Source organism: Bidens hawaiensis, unplaced genomic scaffold, assembly GCF_021521415.1.
Source record: "Bidens hawaiensis isolate Kalapana, Puna unplaced genomic scaffold, B.hawaiensis_p1.1 tig00014523_1, whole genome shotgun sequence".
Lineage (NCBI taxonomy): Eukaryota > Viridiplantae > Streptophyta > Magnoliopsida > Asterales > Asteraceae > Bidens > Bidens hawaiensis.
Window position 1 is genome coordinate 236,757 of NW_027492265.1, and position 23,204 is coordinate 259,960.

General features: G+C 35.3%; 1 pseudogene across 1 annotated transcript; it reads left to right on the forward strand.

The window, feature by feature from the left end:
* Positions 1–18,179: 18,179 nt before the first annotated feature.
* Positions 18,180–20,885, forward strand: LOC143546950 (NAC domain-containing protein 76 pseudogene; annotated as a pseudogene). The gene is made up of 3 exons (XR_013137682.1): positions 18,180–18,637; positions 18,879–19,150; positions 20,273–20,885. The product of XR_013137682.1 is annotated as an NAC domain-containing protein 76 pseudogene (transcript).
* Positions 20,886–23,204: the final 2,319 nt, after the last annotated feature.

Below are 23,204 nucleotides of genomic sequence, written 5' to 3' on the forward strand. Positions count from 1 at the left end.
ACTAGGGTTTAAATGACGCTTAACACTTACTACATGTGTAGTCTTTCGGGATTTGCACCGAAACGCAAACGAGTTGACGCAAACGATTGATAAATGAACGAAAAACGTCAAAACAATAATTATGTGATAATTATGTGTTAGATATATGTGTGTTACTTGATTATGTTATGTGGAATGTTAAACAAGAAACAAGAACCAATTAGTTAGGCTAGAGATGTAACACTTGAAAGTAGAGGGACTAGAGTGTAACTTGTATCATTATAAATATATCCTTAACTAAACCCTAACCTATTATTTTCTAAACCTACAACCCCGATCGGCCTCTCTCTCCTTTGTTCTCCACGGCTGCCGTCCACAAACACACACATATACACATCAAATCAAGTGTTTGATCCAAGAACAAGGTGCTAGGAAGGTATAATTGATCATCCCTTACCTCCTTGTTGTTTAATTTTCATGTTTAAGGGGTTAATCAAAAACCCTAGGCAGCCGATTTGCTTGTGTATGTATGAGTTAACATGATGGTTGTTGAATTCATGATGATTGATAACTAGTATTGATGTTGATGCATGATTGATTGTTGTCTTTGATTTGAGTTGAAACACAAACCCTAATCTTGTATGCATGGTGTAATTGACATGCATGGATAGTGGTGGTAGTGTCTAGCATGTTATATGATTGATTTATGGTCCATAGATAGTTAAATTGTTGAGTTTTGATGTGAACAGATTCTGGACAGAATGTGTATACGATATTTAAGTGACTGTAACGAAGTGTAAACGTGAAAATTGGTTGAGATTGTGGGTACTGCAGTAAACTAAATTGAGTCTAGTTTCCATGAAGTATAAGTTTGTAATTTTTGGACAAGTAGAAGTGTACTTTTATTATTTTACAAAAACGTGGTGCAAAGCTGAGCTGTTAGACCTGCTGTTAGGTTAAGTTGTAAATGTTATATCTCATGAACCACGAGGCCAATTGGGTTGGTTCCACTTCTGGAAGTTGACTCATTGAGTTAGGAACCAAACCCAAGTGGTCTTGCATTTATTGGATTTTTCGTTTAACGGGAATTGCAAATAACATTCTGTTGCGCATGAATCTGACTGATATGAGTTTGCTGTAATGTTTTGGTCATTATAAGAAAAATATGTGGAATAAAAATAAGATAAAATATGTTCTGGAAACCTAAGATATGTATGCTTCTGTGGTGATTTTTGGTGAATTAATTGAGACGTTATGATCGGTGAAATAGTACAATCTTTCAAGTAGAAATTCTGTCATAATGAAACTAACTGCTGAGTTGTGTAAAAATGCATGAAATATGATAGTTTTTATATATTTGTTATGTTTTGACCAAAATACCCTTGCGGGGAATAGTTGCTAATTGATTGCCATGAAATGACCAAATTGCCCTTATGGGGAATAATGGTTAGTTAATTTTGTTTGTTGACCAAAATGCCCTTACGGGGATAATTGCTAGTAAAGTGTGTTATTAGTACGTGACACGAAAGTAATTGCTCACTCATGTATCGTATCACAATTGTACTTGTTTAAGTCACACACGATTCACAAACGAAACACGAAATTTGTTACGTGCATAGGTATTATGTGCCGAGTCTAGAGACTCGTTAAACAAACCGATACTTAGAAAATCTCTTTGTTATTTAGAACGCTAGAGAGTTTCTACGACGCGCATCACTTGGTGATCTAATTCGGGATATTCTTCGCAAACAGTGAGTTTCACTTACCCCGCTCTTTGAACTGTTTTCAAATGTTTTTCACTTAAGGGAGATAACATACTCCGATAAACGCATTTTCTGAGATAAACGCATATTTAAGATTTTGTTATAAATTATATATCACTTGTAAAGGCTAAGCGGCAAACGTAACATTTGAAGTCCCACACATCGAACCGGTTAATATTTGGAATAGCGAGTCACTGTTGAGTAGTACTACTGGGTTTGACAAACCCCACCCGACGCTAAGCTCAACTGGAGGTTGAGTGGGTGTAATTTTGGCTAACACTTACCATGGTCTGGGTTGACCTGGTGACGGGCACTTGATAAACAGTCAGCTTCGGTCTCGAACCACTTAGCGATACTTGTTGTATAGATTAGCTACCTATCGATATATAATTTGACATAACACTATCTGGTAATGCAACACTTAAACGCCGTAACGTGGTTTCGCAACACTTAAACGCCGTAACGTGGTTACGCAACACTTAAACGCCGTAACGTGGTTACGCAACACTGAAACGCCGTAACGAGGTTACGCAAAACGCTAAACGATTTATCTTATATAACTTGTGAACTCACCAACCTTGTGTTGACACTTTTAGTATGTTATTTTCAGGTAGCCGAGGCGGGCGCGCGGTTTAGGAGCATGCATTAAATGAAAACACTTTTATTCTGCAAACTTATTTTTAACAGTTATATTTGGTTTTAAGTCGTCATGCGTGACGCAGCTTTTGAATTAAGGTTTTTACGCTTCCGCACTTATTTGCATTTAAACGTTTTTATGGTTTGATTATAACTGATGATTCCGATCCTGCCAGTTCACACCCTCTGACGGTAAAACTCCGTTAGTGGATTTTGAGGGTGTGACAGATTTATTCCTCCTTTGATATTCATTGATTCTTCACAAAAGTAGTATTTCGTAACTGTCTTATCACACGTTTGTGTTTGTTACGATACTTATTATTGTGTGCCTAAGTGAGCCAATCGGGACCCGAAATTTGACGATCAACAGCCATTTGACTTTCCTTGATGTGGATCAAGCTCAGCAGCATATCCATTTATTGTGGAACAGTCAAAGAATGAAATATAGGAGGCACTGACTGCAGGATCCTGAGGATGACTAAACCTCATGAAAGATAAAGCCAAAAGATGCATTTTCATCATTGTTGGCGCATGAGTTTTATCAATCATAGAGATAGGAGAGGTAGGCATAGAAGACAACAACAATTGAGGAATCGAAGCGAATCGTGGATCAGATGATATTGTCGTCAAAAGTGTAACAGCCGGGGTACTAACAGCAGTAGATACCATCAGTACTTGTTGAGGAATTGACGACCTTGGTTTAAAAGGACCAATCTCTATACTGCTACGCCTGTGAACTCTCATCTTCTTAGATTGTTCTTTCACGGGAGCTTTACCCTTTCGTTTGTGTTGAGTGGCCTCAAAACTTGCTACCTCAACCGATTTACCTTTACATCTCCCCCATTTCCTCCATTACCTCTGTTACCACCATCATTATCGTCATTGTTCCCACCTGGTCCATCTTCACATTCAGAATCGAAATCATCATGGTTCCAACGATCATTAGATGGACATTCATAATTAGGTCTCGCCAAGTGACCAATCAACCGTTTAAACCTTGGCGTGCCTTCAATTGTTTGTTTACATTACGTCTTCATACGCTTCATCGTATCTTCAGACATGTGTTCCAAGACTATCACATCATTAACCAATGTTGGATCAAGGACCAAATCAAGAATTAAATCATTAATGAAAATCTGCAGAAAGCGAGGATACGTCAAAAACTTGTTCTTTCGATGTCGAACCAATCAGTTCTCCTTCAGATAATAAAAGATCAGCTCGGAGAAGTTGAACGACATGTTTAGTATCAGTGCAATGAATTGCGTACTGTAACATGATTCTGCACTCGTCGTACCCACTGTCCTTTACATCCACCAAGGCATTGTATAGTAACATGAAGCAGGTATTTGTATTGTTCGCACAAGTACGCCTTGTTATAAAGTTAACGATCAAGATCGCCTTTGTAGAATAACCGTTGAAATAAGCCTCGGATCAACGTCTTGTCAAACCCTAAGGATATCTATCGTTTCATTAAACTGTCGAACCCGACGTATAACATCAACATCAATCTTGATCTTCTATTTCTGAATCACAGCTACGATATTCTTCTCAGCCTCAACATAGCGAGTGCTGTCCCAAAACGGATGTATCACGCTGAAATGTACTAAGACATCAGCGGATAGCATAGTGAATATGTGAGTGACGTAAGAAAGCGATTACGTCCCGAAATATATCACGGCCCACAAATTCATTTTGCTGAAATGCACAGATGTTGTGTTTCCTGTCATAAGCCAGCTCAGCTACCACAGGTGCAGCTTGTTGTGCCTGAGCTTGAGGTTCATGTGGAGCTTGTTGTTCCTCTTGAATGAGGGGGTTTTCCTGTGCTGGTGCATCAGCCATATGTTCATCTACCATATCTAGAATTAGAAACCCGAACATTAGTAAACCTGAACATCGTATAAAGTACACAAATTTCACTAACACTTAGTGAAAATTTGTATTATGTTTAAAATTTTAAGTCTTATTCGTTAGTCCATTCGTTATAACGAATGGGATGATTCGTTATCAAATAAATGACGAATGGCTGAATAACGAATGGCTCAGTAATGAATAAGTCCATTCGTTGCATATATAACGTGAATGCAGTGTCATTCGTTATAAAGTAAAATGAATGTACCTATTCGTTATCTAAATTTGACGAATGAGTTTATTCGGCCACTGTAGACATGAATGAACCTCCATTTGTTATTCATAACGAATGTTACATGCTAACTATCATTGTATAACTCTCAAACAGTCAAAGTCAAAATCAATTATACTCAACGATTCAATAATGCGATTTCAAAATTTCAATTGAGCTGAAAACAACAAGAATATGTATATGACTGATATCAATAGATTCGTAAATCGATCCTAATTAACAGATAGATCTATCATTGTTTTTAAATGTTTCAGTTGATTAAAACGGTATCGGTTCAAAGAAATCCTTAATTAACCCTTTAAAACTTAATCAAATATGACGAAAATGATTGCGTAGTGTTTGTCTATACATTGTTAACACAAATGGATCGATAAAACTTGATTTAAAGAAGGTTGAAATTTCTGGAAAATTTTGGCAGGGGTTCGTTTAGGAAATTATTATATCAAGTTTGTCTATATATTGTCAAACTTGAACGTTTTCCTAGGCATACGAATGAGCTAATTCGTTAGTTCAAAACTAACGAATAGCCAACCACCCGTTAAGAAATTGTTAACAAAAGTTAACGAATTAATTTGAACTTAAACTCATAAAGAATAGCAAGCTATTCGTCCTTCATTTGTTATCTCAAACATAGCGAATGAAGTCATTCATTATCAGACCAGCGGAAGCGAATGAACTGTAACGAATGGCATCATTGGTTATCATATTTCACTTCGAATGACCTTCATACGTTATCATTTAAGTTAACGAATGAGTTCCATTCGTTACAGCAATGTAACGAATGGATTGTTAAATAAAAATGTAAAAATGAAAATATCATTTTAACATACCAATGATTAAATATGTATCGAAACTCGTGCTTTGATAAATCATACCTTAAAACTTTTACCACTCGGGTAAAAATCAATTCCTTAACGTGTTTACAACGAACATAGAGAATGAAGTCATTCGTTATCAGACCAGCGGAAGCGAATGAACTGTAACGAATGGCATCATTCGTTATCATATTTCACTTCGAATGACCTTCATACGTTATCATTTAAGTTAACGAATGAGTTCCATTCTTTACAATAGTGTAACTAATGGATTGTTAAATAAAGATGTAAAAATGAAAATATCATTTTAACATACCAATGATTAAATATGTATCGAAATTCGTGCTTTGATAAACCATACCTTAAAACTTTTACCACTCGGGTAAAAATCAACTCCTTAACGTGTTTACAACGAAAAGTACATAACTTAACAAGAATTAACTTAAAAACGTGGAAAAATATTTTTGTATTTTCTTGTTCAAAGTTACCCTTTAGCTCGGATATATAAAATAAAGCAGAAACAAAATAAAAATATTTTTGGATTTTGAATATTTTAGAAATAAACAAAGTTAAAACAATATATAAAATCTATTTTACAAAAGCAATATATATTTTTGTGAGTTGAGTTGAGTAGAGAATCCTATTGACCAAATCGGCCTTCAACCACTATTTTATATTTCAGCATTATTATGATTGGTGTTAAGTCAGTCATTGGTATTGTTGTCCACTTAAAACTTAACAACAATTTTTTCTGAAACTTCAATGATATGATTAAATTTGTTCAATAAAGCACGAATCATAAGTGGCTCACATCTTTCAGACATAATTGAAATATCTCATACAATGAAGCATATCATGTATGTCCTTTTCTATACTTAAAAATGATTAGTTGTGAGTCATGCAACAATAAAAAATAGAAAATTATGCAGAAGGTTAAAATTTTTCCTTGGGATCGGTATTACTACACGCAAATAATGTTCCATTTTAACAAAATAAAAGGATAAAACAAGTTAAAATTGTACAGGCCTTAACCTCCAGTTCGATACGTTGCTTTATTGTATACGAGGAGAAGGTCCAAGGATTGTACGAAACACCAAGAAAATAAAGCATAATACTTAGGCCTTAACCCTCAGATCGGTATTCCTACACGCACAGTAAGTCCAAGAATTAAGCCAAATAAAGAAGAAATAAAGTTGATTTTCTTTGCAAAAAGAACTCATGCACACACCGCAATCTTTTAAAACATTTTGAGACTTAAACCAGACATTAACCATGCTTCAAGATATTAATCCACTAGATTCGACTAGCCTTTATGTTTATATCACTTACTTTTTCTTACTTGCTTTTTTAAAGCCTACCAATGCACTAATACAATTAAGCACACAATCTTTTAAGCTTATTTTTTACTGGATTTGGGACTAGATGACTAATGTACTATCTGTTGGAATCGATCTGCCCAAGACACATATTTGAGTTGATGTGGCTAGTACGTTATGATCCAAGTCGGGTCATACCCAATAACAAGCTAGACAAACACCACGATATTTATTATTAGATATGATCTAGTTAATAAATATCAACACTTATAATATCTGGAAATTGGTATACTAAATGTTTTCTCTTGTGTGATAAATAAATTATGTGTATAATTTATGATTTAGAAATGTTATTTAATTGGTTGTATAACATTTTTGCATGCTACTTATTTAGTTCATGTTACATTTTATCATATACCATGGACATAATATAAGATGATAATATTGAAATAGTTTAAAAAGGGATTTTGGGTGGGAAAGCCAAAAGAGGCCGGCCCTACTCTCTCTCTCTCTCTCTCTCTCTCTCTCTCTCTCTCCTCTTTTGTATTTTTAATAACATGCAAAAGGTTTTAGTGGTACATGGGTTAGAACAACACAACAACTCTTACTTTCTCTTACACACACAAGAGAACTCTCTCAATCTTTTCTTGCTTCTTCTCGGTCGAGAGTTACAAGGAAGATCAAAAGGGAGTTTTGCAAAGTGAAATCCTAGCATAATCGGTGTTTTTTGGAAAGCTTAAACGGGTATACAAGCTTGAGGTTTTCTCCGTTGAAGGCTTGCCAATAAAAGTATCATCTCCTTCAAATTTCTGGAAATTTAAAGGTATGTTACTAAACACCCTATGGTTGTTTTGATAGCATGGTTAATCGTATTGAGATCCTGGATTGGGTTTAACATAAAACGGGTTTTATGTGTATTCAGTAAACATGATTTAAAACTAATTTCCGCTGCGTTTTACATACAAAAGGGTTTATATGTTCTTGATAATCTTGTGAAAACCCAACAATGGCATCAAGAGCCGCTTATACGATTACATGCTTCAAAAGGGTTCTAAAGTATTCGGTTTTTATGGTATTTTTTAACATATTGGCCGAAAACTTTAGGCATATTGGTTACCCCTTGGTTTTTCAAGATTGTACCACACATGCATGTGAAACTCTGGAAATTTTATGTCATTTGGATGATGAAATTTTATTTGGACAAAATTTGGTTTTTTCAGCTTTGGCCGAGAACTTTTTGGTTGGAAACCATAGTTCTCGGTCTGGCTGAAAACACCAAAAGACCTGTTCTCGGTTGACCGAAAACGTGTTCTCGGTTGGCTGAGAACTCAAGGTTCTCGACTGACAGAAATCACAGTTCTTGTCCGAGAACTTAAAGGGTCAAAGGGAACCTTCTGGTCAGCTCTGAGCTGATTGTTTGGATGTTCATAACCTAGCCATGACCTTGTGTATATTGTGTGATGTGTTTTGATTTATTCATTTTGATTGTAATATTCTTTTATTCGGGTTTGTAATCTATTTATTTATTTCAAATTGGTTTGTAATAATAAGTAAAATGGTTGTATTTCTTTTACTAGAAGAATGTATTAGGATATGTTTTGTAAAAGAAGATACAACCACAATACCATTTTGGTTTTGGGCCTTAATGGACCTAATAGTCCACCATGGGATTTTAGCCCAGTGGCCCAAGCCCAAATTAGGCCCAAGGAAGCAAGGAGCTAACTTTGGAGCCCAAATGGAAGCCCAAATAAAGGCAAAGGATCACAATACGAGGTGGACACTTGAAGCATATGGATGCGGAGTCAAGTGGGAGTTCACCGTCACATGCCTTGTGTCATGTGCGTCCCTTATGAGAGACCTTATGACACACTTGTTTCGGTCAACAAGTGTGGTCAATTTTAGGTGGCTATAGTTATGGACTTGTGATTATTATTTATGCTTGTGTGGTTGATTTATGTTTTTTGTTTTATCATATTTGGATATGAATGTTAACAAATTAAAATCAGCAACTTGCATAAAATTGATTCCTTAGAAATTATTAAGTAATAAATTGGTTTTATTAACTATTAATGATGTCATAATAAAATGGGTTTTATTAAAGGAATTTTGAAAATTGGTTTTCAAAAGGTACCATACATTTGAATGCATGCAAATGGATGGTACATAAAATAGTTTTCCAATCTAAAATTTTGAAAACTAAAATCCATTTTAAAAACGAGTTGAACACAATCCTTTTATACGACACTCGAATCACTTTTGAACTTGATGTGGGATAAAGATCACCTAACCGCATTAAAGGAAACTTGTGAGTTTGAGGTGGATTTACAATACTTGTGGGATAAACATCACCTAACCACATTTATGTATAAACTCACACGTGTGTATAATTAGGACGACTTGATTTGGAAACAATGTGAATAGGGTCACCGAAGCATGGCGTACAAAGGTGTTGATGGGATTAAACATGCCAACTAAACGTATGATGTTTAACAGATCCCATAAAACTAGAAGTTGCAAAGGGTTGCAATCGTCAAACGTTGACTACCTTGTTAATTTGAATAGTAGGATAAAGGTAACCTAACTACTATTTGAATGAAACGTTGGGTTCTAGATTTTAATCATTAATTTTCTTGTTGACAGTAAAGGGTATTAACGATTCAAATTTATTAATGATATCGAAAATACTAATATTGAGCTTTGTTATATTTATAGATGGCCGCAAACAATAACCCATCAAACGCAATTATCCCACCTGTGCATAATCTATCACTAAGATCCATTCTGGACAAGGATCGTCTTAATTACAACAATTTTATAGATTGGTATCGAAACTTGAAAATTGTTGTCAAGCAAGAAAAGAAATCCTATATATTGGACGATCCTATTCATGATGAACCTGATGTTAATGAATTGGATGCCTGCAATGATTGGTTAAAATACACCGAGGATTCGGTGCAAGTTTCTTGCAACGTGTTGGGAACAATGATTGGTTAAAATACACCGAGGATTTCAAGAATCATGGGGCATATGACATGATCACCCAGCTTAAGGATATGTTCCTTACTCAAGCTAGGGTGGAACGCTTCGAAACGGCTAGAGCGTTTCATGCATGTTGTATAGAAGAAACCCAATATGTCTCATCTTATGTGCTTAAGATGAAAAGCCACATTGATCGGATTGAACGGCTTAACTGTCCCGTCTCAAAAGAGTTAGCCACGGATATGATCCTTAATGGCTTAACTAAAAGGTTTGAGACATTTGTCATGAATTATAACATGAATGGATGGGACAAGTGCATTGGTGAGCTTCACCCAATGCTCAATATAGCCGAAGCCGAAATGGGTAAAAAGGTTTTACCCGTTCTTACTATCAATGAAGGTGGCTTGAAGAAAAGGTATCACCCGGAACCCAAAGCAAAGGTTGCGAGTGGTAAAGGGCAAGTCAAGGGAAGGTTCAAGGGAAAGGCAAAGGCAGAACCAAAACCGAAGAAGCTAAAGGTTAGCTCTGAGTATCTGTGCTTTGGTTGTGGAGAGATAGGACATTGGATGAGAAATTGTCCAACCTATCTCAAGGAGTTGAAAGCTAAGAGGGATGCGGGGCAAACCTCATGTACAACTTTCATGATCCATATTGATCTTAATATTATTTCTTCTTACACATGGGTATTGGATACCGGATCTGGAACTCATATTTGCAATTCGTTGCAGGAGTTCAAAAGAAGAAGTGATTACAAGAAAGGAGATATAAGTCTCTTCATGGGCAATAAAGCAAAGGTTGACGTCCAAGCCCGAGGAGATTATGTTTTGAAGCTTCCAAATGGTTTGGAAGTTATTTTGAAAAACATTTTGTATGGTCCTAGTTTGACTAGGAATATTATCTTTGTTTCTTTGTTAAGACAATTTGGTTATGATTTATAATTTGAAAACAATGGTATTTATGTTTTCATGAATGATGTCTTTTATTTTAAAGCGATGCCATCTAATGGCATTTATGAATTAGTTCATGATAACCCAACTATTGATAACTCGTTGCACCAATCTAGCACCAAAAGACTCAAATTGGATTTGAGTAGGACTTATCTTTGGCATTGATGCCTTGGTCACATAAACAAGGTTCGCATACATACACTTCAAAAGAATGGTCTTTTGGAATCAAATGATGAATCATTTGATAAGTGTGAATCTTGTTTATTAGGAAAGATGACCAAGGAACCCTTTAGTGGAACTAATGAAAGGGCAAAAGACTTATTAGGTATCATACATTCGGATGTATGTGGTCCTTTTAATACCATAACAAGGAATGGTGAAAGATACTTCATTACCTTTACCAACGATTATAGTCGTTATGGTTATATGTTCTTGTTAAGACACAAAGATGAAGCCTTTGAAATATTCAAAGTCTTCCAAAATGAAGTACAAAATCAACTCAATAAAACAATCAAAGTACTTCGTTCCGATAGAGGAGGTGAATACCTCAATGATGTTTTTCAATATCATCTTAGAAGTTATGGAATTATCTCACAACTTACTCCACCCGGAACACCGCACATAATGGTGTGTCCGAAAGGAGGAATCGGATTGTATTAGGTATTGTTCGATCTATGATGGCTAGAAGCGTATTACCTTTATCATTTTGGGGTTTCACATTAATCTTCGCAGCCCGTATTCTAAATATATGACCAACCAAGAAAGTGGATAGGACACCATAAAATATGGCATGGAAGGGTTCCATCGTTATAATATTTAAAGGTATGGGGTTGTGAGGCTTATGTTAAGCACAACACCCAAAACAAACTTGAAAGCCAATCCACTAAGTGTATCTTTGTAGGATATCCCAAAGATTCTATGGGATACTATTTCTAATCCAAACGAGCAAAAGGTGTTTATTGCTCGAAAGGCTGTGGAACTAAGTTCCTTATGGAAGGAAGGAACTAGTAGAACTATGGAACTCGAGGAGGATCGAGAACCACAAGCTGATACACGTTTGGTTGATACTAGCAATCAACAAGAGGTTGTAGAGAATGATCAAATGGTTGATCAAGACACATAAAACGTTCTCAAATCTGGTAGAATTAGCACTCCACCTGAAATATATGGATTTTTCGTAGATGGATGTTATGTGGTAGATTCGGATGAACCAACCAAATACCATGATGCAATGTCACAATCTGATTGTGATAAATGGCTTGAAGCTATGAGCATTGAGATGCATCTATGCATGACAATCAAGTATGGGACTTGGTTGTACCACCTCTTAATTCCAAACTGGTTGGAAGTAAGTGGGTTTTCAAGAAGAAAACTAATATGCATGGAAACTTTGATACTTATAAAGCTAGACTTGTAGCAAAAGGTTTCACTCAAACTCAAGGGGTTGATTATGGTGAAACTTTTTTGCCTGTTGCAATGCACGCTTAACACAACCCTATTGACCACATTATTATAAAATTCATGTGACTGAAACATGAATTCATGTGGCTCTATACGTGCAATGGTCACTCATAGTAAATAGTCATGTGGCCATTTTCTACCATTTAGCCACACGTATTGGAGAGGCTTCTTGATGGCCAGTAACTAATGCCTGTACTCTTTAGTCACACTTATAGCCACATAAGACCACTAAAAACTGTGTCTGGTCATATCATACCCACAGTGTCACGACCTTTGGTAGCATATGACCTGAACCAAATGTGTGTGGCTAATGGCCTATGACCACACTTTTTTCGTGTGACCAAAGGTCAATTTTCACGTAGTGCTAAACACTTAGAAGAATTCATGAAGATAACCTTACTCGCATAAGATATCTTGCTCGAAATAGTAAATACCTTGCTCGGAGTGCCTGGGTTTGCTCGAATTCCAGACTTACCATTTTCTAGAGGAGGTTGAGAAGATTTCAATATTTCCTTGTTAATTTTCTTGACCCAACATTCTCCTAGTTGTTGCGATCATTACCATAAGTTACTTGAAAGGCCCAAAGATACTCCTGACAGCTCTAATAATTTCATCATAGACCCGACCCAGTCATGAGAAAACCAGCTGATGACTCATCGCCAATCTCAACGGGCACCTAATTTTTCGAACCATCGACATACCAAAAAAATAACACATTAAACGAACTCAAGAAACACCCAAGATTCGGAATTCCAGTCTAAAAACCAACATCACTATCTAATTGTGTTGGAACACCCCTCATTCTCCCACTATTACCAAAATACGTCAAAGTTTTAAACCTTCAAATACGCTCGAGCTAACATTCTCATGGCTCTGAGATTCATGCTTACATTATAAATCCACTTAGCTATACCGAGTACAGGAAGCCAAAACTTTTACTACTCTGATAAGTTTTCAATGACAATTCATTAATTCTTCATTGAAGTACGTAACAATAAAATAGAGCAAAAAAAATCCATCACCCATCTCCATGCAACCCCACTAAGTTAACTATGCCTAGTTCCCATTATCCTTGTTATACCAACCGCATGCCAAACCACACTCCATGAGATGAATCCCCAATCGTAGTTCCTCGTAAAATGTGTTCATGTAGCATAACATCTTTGATCCCCTAAAATGTCATATGATATCATTTATTAGCACTTGATAAGAATTAAGTTCATGTTCCAAGCGAACAAGAAGTAACAATCACAGTTTCATACGAGTTAACAAAAAAATGGCTTTAAAGGCAGTAAAATTTTCATAGAAACCAAGCCATAGCAAAGGTTCTATGACTTTACACACCATCTAGTAACTCAAACCCGAAATGAAGAGCAATAGTTCACATGACTTTTAATAAGCTCTTTTCACTTATGTTGTAACTAGCACACCCGTTGGTTCCATTTTCTCCAAATTTTATATATCGCTAGCACCACATCCAACTTCATTTAATAAACCAAAATCCATAATCATCGAACATTCTAACACGACCATCTCATCTTCAGTTATAACAATAGCAAATAGAAACAAATCTAAACAATGAGAAGACATAACTATGGCACGGGCTTGAAATTGACAATTATTCAATTGAACAGTCAATCAAATCAATTTGCTCTTTCAAATAACCAATGAATCAAGCAACTTAAAAATAAACTATAAACAGTTATTTCTGACTATATATCTTGTATAAAAAACTAACACAACCCCGATCATTCTTCATAAAAAGAATGTGATTAAATAATCATAGTTATAATCACAATCAAATGCAAGGCCGGCAGAGAGGAAGGCAAACCGGCCTATTAAGCGCAGCTAAGCTAATATGCGCCGGAGAAAGCCAGGTGCCGTAGGTAAGCTCTATTCGGCCCGGAGCTACAATAGAACAAGGAGAGCAATCAACACTATGGCTACTTTAGGACAATTCCCGCCAACTAAAAAAAGGAATCAACAAAATAACAAATAGGACGAAAACCGACCCAGTGCAACACCGTACTTGTACTGTCCAAAGCAACCCACTAGATTTCTACTACTTTTGCCTAATAGTTAAACAAATTCAACCCAAAAAAAACTAGTCCACGTAGGTTTTCTCTCGGTCAACAGTTTTCTTCTTTGGTCAAAATTGTTCTCTCTTTTTCTCTATAAGAAACGTTACTCCCGGAAAAAAAAAATTGATACTCCCATTGTAACCTTCGGTCAACGTAATCTAGCGAACGCTTATCTAGCTAATAACTTCGATCATGCACCAACCTTGTCCGAACTATTACATGCCAATCTAAAAGGGTTGTGCCGGCTTAATTTCCCTTTATTGACTATTGTTGCGGACTAATAACCCAACCCTAATCGAAGATTTCAAAAACAAACTAGAGATACCAGCTCTTGTAATCTGTTAAAAATTTACCCAGTGCTGACGAAACCCTAATCGCAAACAGACTTGCACCCTCAATCAGAAAAGAACTATCAAAACCATCAAATAAAATACATATAATCAAGGATTAATATGGTAGCTGAATTTTGTTTCTTCAATCATGCAACAATGTGTGATATAAGTTGAATAAAGATTTCGATTCAACTACCCAAGTACGAATAACGGTGATGCCCTCTTATACCAAGAACGCTACATTGCAAGAAACTTATTGGACCAGCAAAACAAAACTGTTTTCGCACATGGTTGATGCAATCCATTGTGTTAGTCACCGCCAAGGTAGTTATATAACCGCCAATGGTGGTTAATTAACCGCCATGTGGAAAACTATAAATAGATGCTCGATGTAAACAATTGTATCGCATCTTGTTCGATCAATAAAGTTTGTGTCTTGGGTTAATCCCTTGTTATTCTTCTTCTTTATTATTTTTTTTATTGTTGATTGAACCATGATCTACTCGGTCCTACATTGGCATCAGAGCCACATGTTTTTTTTTGTAATTAATATGAAGTTTCCCATGGTGCAAAGTCTGGTTGTTTAGAAATCACTTGTTTACTTTAATCAATTATTTTATAAAGGTGTGTAAAATATAGGAATATTGAAACTATATGGACCACATTATCCGAGAGAGCCCAACTGTAACGATCTACAACGTCTTTACGAGGCACATACAAGGGTGCATGGTTTCCCCGGCATGATATGGAGTATAGATTGCATGTATTGGAATGGGCTAGTTGTCCAACTGCATGGAGAGGTCAATTCACACGAGTTGACCAAAATGGACCAATGGTCAGCCTTCAAGCGATTGCTTCATGCGACCTTTGGATTTGGTCGGCATTCTTTGGTGTTCCCGGTTCCAAGAATGACATAACCGTCTTAAAGCAGTCTCCTGTGATAGAGAGTTGCATATCTGGGACCGTTCCCGTCGCTTTGTTTTTGGCTAGCGATAACTTCTACCATCATGGGTACTATCTGGGTGATGGAATATATCCAGAGTATGCGATAATCGTTAAAACATTCAGAGACCCGATGGATGAAAAAAGACAGTATTTTAAGAAGTGCAAGAGTTTGGGAGAAAGGATATCGAGAGGTGTTTTGGTGTTCTTCAACAACAACTGCATTTTGTTAAAAATCCTTGTCGTCTAGAAAGAATGAAATGTGCTATGTATGAGTGTATCATAATGCATAACATGATCATCGAGGACGAGGGAAGAGCAATATGTCCAACTTTCATATCGGACCCGGATCCACCACGGACTCCGGCAAGTATGGAGCAAAGACTCGAAAACTCGGATTCTGTGCGGTCAAGAGAGATACATAACGCACTAAAGGAGGATTTTGTCCAACATCTTTGGATGTATCGGCCTTTGCCTGGTGAAAACGATGATCAAAACGAGGGCAACAATAAAGACGATGATGAAGACGACGACGACGATGGCGAAAACGATGAAGACGAAGAGGGCGACTAGGACGAAGACGACGAGGACGAAGAGGGCGAAGACGACGAGGACGATAAGTAGTTTTTTTTTTAATTTAATATTTATTTAATAAAATATTATTGTTATTTGATTATTCTTATTAAAAATTAAAAAAAAAACAAAATGTGTAAAAGTGACTGGGCGTCACGTGACGCATAACGCCTGAGAGTGGAGAGTTATAACTACACCATGTTTTTGTAAATAACCATAACTCTGACTGTGCGACACGTAACGCCTTATGTCTAAGGGTGAAGAGTTATGACTACTCATGGTCTAACATCATCACATATAAAAATACTGTAACATCAGAACTGGTCTTAATTAACCCAAGTGATCATCAATGCAAAGGATACAAAATGGTGGTTGCTTTTTGTCGTTAACTGTTCATTGATGTAACTAATCAACCGGTTCAAATTAATACTCATTTGTGCTGAACTTCTAGAAAACCTATGCAAAAAAGTAATTATATTTCAGGTTGTGCTAGAGATGAATAAAGGCTTGTAACTTAAGTGCCTTTAAAGGTTTGAAATTTGCATAAAAAATAGAGGAGAGATTTTGTTGGAGAAAACTCTGCTATTGAAACATCATTGTCACCACTCACCAGCACAACACAAGACACCATGATTACCACAGGAGACAAGAAACTCAGGTCCAAAGTTCCTAAGAGAAAAGAAATAAAAACAAACCGTCATCCCTTGGTTTTCATAAAGATTGATTAAATTATATATTCCATTCATCATTTGGTTTCAAACTATTGCATGTAAAACCTTTTTCCATAATACCAAGTCACTAACATAAATTGTGACAAAACAATACTTTTAGTTTTCATGCTAATTTATACTTTTTCTAATAGGTGATTAACTGTTCAGAGTTATTTATAAACGGTTGATCATTAAAATAAAAGGATAGATGGCATCAAATGCTGACTTACTATTTCTTTTTTCTAAACGAGTAAATTTTTTACACTCCAAAAGGATTAAACCACTTGCCTTCTATTACAAACTCGTAACCAATTTATCATCCTAACAAACTCGGAATAGCTCTTAAATTTATGTAACATATATAATTTTGTATGTAAAAGGTAAAAGTGTTTAGAAGCATGAGTCATTGATAGAGAAACTAAACTATTTGACGATCAAAATGCAGGGAAAAAGTAGAGAATGAATCATACTTTGAAGACATTTTGTTGATTTATTTTTCAAATTTTCTTATTTTTTTAATATCTATAATATTTTCATACGATATTATTTTTTTTTTTAAATTGCATCATGACATAAAGCAATTTTTTATTTTTAATATTGAGTACCATTTTCATATATATAAAAATAACAATTAAAAAATTAAGATAAAAGTGGGTTTTATTCTATATATGTTGTACAACATTTTGTATTATATTTTTTGTACGATATTATTTTTACTGAAATGTTTATACATTATTTTTTATGCTAAAACTTTTGTCTTGTTTGTAGTACTGAATTTATTATACTGATGTTTTCTGTGATGAATTTTTCGTGTTGTATTTAAAAAAAAACGAAAGGATTAAATTTTATAAGTTAAAATTTTAATATTAAAACGCCCTTAAATCCTAATTAAGAGAAGTATCACATGTATCTTCATAATACTTCTTACCCTATTTAAAGAAAACATAATTTTTAAGGTATTCCTCCATATTGGTTAGTTACATTAAGTTTTTTCTTCTTTTTCTATTTTTAACGTCTAGTAATAGAAAACAAATTAAGAAACAAAGTTATAAACATTGGGATCATGATATAAGTATGTTATGGGATCATTGATATATAAACATAATATAAATCTCATTCATAGTCATATAACATGGTTAAACTGTTCACTTGGCAATGACAATGGCAATGAGTGAAGTGAATAAAACTTCAACTATAAGGCTTTTTTTATTTATTTATTTAGCGTTAATGAATATTATGTGGACTTGCAATTTGTCTATGGAGTGTTTAGAATTCCTTATTTTATTATAACTGTTATAAGTTATTTGAAAAAGTTGAATTTTATAAATGTATAAGATATAAGTTTTAACACTTTATCTAATAACTTATGTCTCAAATAAGTTGTTAGAGAGTAAAAGAAATCCGAAACACCCCTATTTATAGAAGAATGAATACCTTAGTATGAGTGTAGCTCACCACCAAATGAGTTGATGATTATCTCCAATAACACTAGGCACTTTTTTAATTTGTATGGTCAATAATTATATTTTTCTTCTTTATTTTCCTTTATAGCCTTCCTTCTTCAGCTAGCTCATGCTTGCATCTCAACCAAAAACAAAATCATTTTACTCTCTCTCTCTCTCTCTCTCTCTCTCTCTCACACACAAATATACACATTTTCTTTCTCTCTAAATGCTTATGATTAATTATTCAAGGTTCATAATTTACCACTAAAGCAAAGCTTGTTATGAATTTGATGCAGAATTAATTAAAGAAGTACATACAGTATTTATTGTTTTCGTTTATTGTTTCACCATGGACACCGTGGATCAATCATCATGTGTTCCTCCTGGATTTCGATTTCATCCAACTGATGAAGAACTTGTCGGCTACTATCTAAGGAAGAAAGTTGCATCACAGAAGATCGATCTTGATGTCATTAGAGACATCGACCTTTACCGGATCGAACCATGGGATCTGATAGGTATCACCTACCACCTACTAGTGTTGTACTTTTATGCGTTGCTAATATCCAAAACTGTTAGATCCATTTATGTGTTTAAAAGTTTCTTTCTAGCTAGGGTTTGGCTTCTTTCTTTTCATTTCTAAATAACTTTTTCTACCATATATATCTTGTAGTCATTAACGCAAGAAGTATTTTCAATGTACTTGTTAATGAAACATTAAATGGTGCCTAATTAATATTCCATTGGTTACTTATACAGAGAGATGTCGTATTGGATATGAAGAGCAAAGTGAATGGTATTTCTTCAGTCACAAGGATAAAAAGTATCCTACTGGGACAAGAACAAATAGAGCAACAATGGCTGGGTTTTGGAATGCTACTGGAAGAGACAAGGTAGTGTATGAAAAACTAAGTCTCATAGGAATGAGGAAAACTCTAGTGTTCTATAAAGGAAGGGCACCAAATGGACAGAAAACTGATTGGATCATGCACGAATACAGGCTCGAATCTGAAGAAAATGGTCCTCCACAGGCAAGAAATATCATTCCATCTTAAAAATATTTCTTTTTCATTCGAGAAAAATATGGTTTCTGATTTACGTATGCACAGCTATTCGGCGTTTTTGTTTCATAGATTTCTTCTGTCTCTTTTATTGCGGTAGAAATTATATAAAAACGAAAAAACCATGACTAGCAAGAAGCTAGACCGGGCAAAGAGATTTCTTCTCTTTCTAATATGAATCCATATCTAGATCTTCAAAAACGTTTTCTTCTAAACCGTGGATCAAATTATCACAGTACCTTATTCAGTCCATTACCTTATCTTATAGGGAATTCTATGTTTTGTCTCCTTTTGTTTTTCTATGTTTTTCGACGAACAATATTTTGTGTGTGTATGGAATCAAACATCTTTTTCATGCAAGCTCTTGGCCACTATATGTCTTGCAATCTTTGTGTTTATATGCATGCCTTTTCTCGTTTTTTTTAGTTGTAAAATGTTTGTGTGTTTTTGCCTGGTGAGGCAAAATTTTGACTTTCACTACCATCACTAACTTTTTATATAACAAAATCATCACAAAGATGATTTCGAATCAAAAAAGTCTCATTCTTTGGTTTTATTATTAATCTTTTTTTTTTTACAGCTCCTAATCTACTCTTATAAATCATCTATACCTACATCTTCAGAATTTGAATCATCAACCTTTAAGTCAAAGGGGGAACAACTTACGAACATGATGTCCGTTTGAACTTTTGCAACTTCATAACATATTTCGGTAATGATCAAAACTGGAACGCAAAATTGGAAGACATTTTTGTTTGTTTATTTAATATAACATAACCACAGTACAAAAACGTTTACGTTGAGTTGTTGATATTAAGGACATGCTTTTTACACTTTCATGGAGAAATGTGGAAAGATGAATTTTACATGTATGTACAGAAATTAATTAAATCGTCGTGGCAATTCTTTTATTGTTTACAAACACGTACAAAAAGCATAAATATTACCACTTATGCACACACATAGTCGTTGATTTTCCTCATTTATTTGAAATAAAGTAAGTTATAAATTTTATACGCAGTGAAGCAACAAGTATGGTAAATCCTTATAGTTATTGTACGTTACTTGAGAATGGTGATCAATCTCTTGCAGGAAGAAGGATGGGTTGTGTGTCGCGCATTCAAGAAGCGATCGACGGGACAAACAAAACGCAATGAAGGATGGGAATCAAACTTGTACTACGATGAATCAAGCCGTGTTAGCCCGACCACGGATCCACTTGATTATATCACAAATCAGCCTTCAAGATCTATATTATCACAAACCTTCATGTGCAAGCAAGAACTTGAATCTACTGAGAATTTAAACATTGTCCATTGTGATCAGTTCCTACAGCTTCCACAGCTCGAGAGCCCGTCTCTCTCATCAATAAAGAGGCCTAGCTCTATGTCATTGGTGTCCTCATTAGAAAATAATGATCAGGAAGAGGGTAGTCTACCAAGAGAGAAAAACATTAAAAATGGTAATAGTAACAATGGTAAAGATATCACTAATAAAGTGACTGATTGGAGAGCTCTTGATAAGTTTGTAGCTTCTCAATTGAGCCAAGAGGATCAATATGGGATTAGGGAGGGATTGTTTTCAAGTTTTGATGGGAAAGTAAATTCAGATTTGTCTTATATGTTTATCGAAGGTAGTAGGGAAGAAGGAGAAGATTAATGGATTCTTAAGTTCAGCAAATCAAGAACATTGTGTATTAATTTGATAAGCGATGGATATGGAGTATAAGAAGATAGGGGTTTGATATGTATAAGAGGTTGCATAATCTTGAGACATATAGACATGCATCTCCCCTTTATATATGGTCGTGAAGGTATCATAGCTGTATCAATAAATGTCGCATTCCCTATATTATGAATGGCTCGTACAAACTATACACAAAATCCTGATTCGACTTTTTGTGTTAAAAGGAAACCAATTGGTATTTGTTCTTCAAAGATCACTACAAATTAGGTGTTGATTTCTATGTTCAACTCTAGATTTTCAAAAGCCATAAAGTCATGAAAATATTTTTGTTTCTTTCAGTATAAGCTTCGTACAACTTTCAACGCTTTCAAAATATCCATCCGTGCAACATTGCGGCTTTTAATGGAAGCATATTTTTAAACCTTGGGTTAAAACAATAACAAATAACCATTGACCTGAATGACGATGGTAGCTTGCCTCAGTTATGAATAATCGAGCAAGTACTTGACTATAAATAAGTGCTTGCTACTTTTAATTTATTTTCTTCATCTTTATTAATTTTTCTCCAACAAAAAGTTGCATCTTATGCGTTGTATACGCATAAAATAACTAGAAGAGTGTGATTTATCTATGCAATCACTTGGATTAATAATAGTTCACAAAAGAACAAAGAAATTGATATCAAGGAGAGATGTCCCCAACATGTTGGCTCTCTTGTTTCCTTTTTATTTCTTGCATAAGATTTTTTTATTTGCTACAAAAATAAACATGGACATCATCATATGAATAACTTCATACGAATCTACAATTGTAGCAGTCATCTGAAACAAAATAAATAGAGAATGCGGCACACAATGACAACAAGCATGACCATTCATATATTATTTGTATAATGAGATTTAGTTTTGAATGATAAGGGAGGGGAAGGGAAGAGGTCTAAGAAGTTCACAATTCACATGTGTGGAGATTTAAGGGGTGTTAGGGATTCGTTATTTTACATCCTTATAACTATTCAATAAGTTAATAAGTTATAAAAATGTAATTTATTAACTTTGCCCTCTCACACCAAAAACAATCCTAAACATTTTATTCTTTTTCAAAAAATTAATAAGTTATAATTGATGTAAATAAACAATCCCAGACACCACCTAATAAGCCTATGTGATTGGCGACATGGGTATTCGAATCCCACTCACATAATAAAGTTCAGAAGCCAAGAAGCCACTACAAGAAATTTGAATTTTAGCGGCGATTGTTGTCGCCGCTAAAGACCCTTAAAGTCGCCGCTAAAAGAATTAATGGCGCCATGTCGCTGCTAATTTGTCGCCGCTATTTCCTCGCCACTGATATTGCTTTTTGTCGCCGCTATAACCCGTCGCCGCTAATGCTTCGCCGGAAAGTTTGCAATAGACTATTTCTAGATCTTATACTCAAAAAAGTAAACTTGAAAGTGAAATTAATCAAAACAAAGTCTAAAATAAAACAAAACAAGATTAATTTCTCATTAAAATTAGTCTAACATTACATAATTTCTACAAACAAACACGACATAATCTCTCCTAAATTTACAAGATATAGAAACAAATGTCGGAGCTTGCAAACATGGTGGACGATGGCGAAGCTTGACGGTGGTTTGTGTGGTGCTGAAGATATGTGGTTGACGTGGTCGGAGCTTGTAAATACGGTGGAGGAGCATGATGAGACGGATATTAATGGTGGCCGGAGCTTGAAAACATGGTGGAGGAGGTTGCCAGAGCTTGAAGTGGTCCTGAGTTGCTGTGGTGTTGGGTTGAAGGTGATAACGAGGTAGTGGCCAGTTGCATATGCGCAGCGGTGGTGGCTGGTTTCCGGCGGAAGACCTTGCTAAGGTACATTTGCATGTGGGTGTATGTTTTGTGTTAGAAGATGGTTTTGTGTGTTAAGTTGGGTTTGTTTGTTTGTAGAGGGTATATTAATGTAGAGGAGATGAGGGTGTGTTTGTTTAGAGTGATTGTGACCTTTAGATTTAAGGTTATCATTGGTCAGGAAGATGTGAAGATAAATCACAAGGATCAAGAGCTTTAGTGACGACGCAAATAGCGGTGACAACCAGCTTTAGCGACGACGTTGTTGGCTGTTGCCGCTAATTCCGGTAGTCGCTGCTATTGGCGTCGGCGCTAAAATTTGAAATTCTTGTAGTGAGCACTAGCTGCTCCTGATCATAGAAGCTTAGAAGTTAGGAAGCTTGTCACAACGGCTTCTAAACTCATAATGTTAATAACATCTTGTTATAATAATGCTAGAGTGACACAAGTCAAAAAAGTCAAAACGAATGGGACATAAAGAAAATATCTCACAA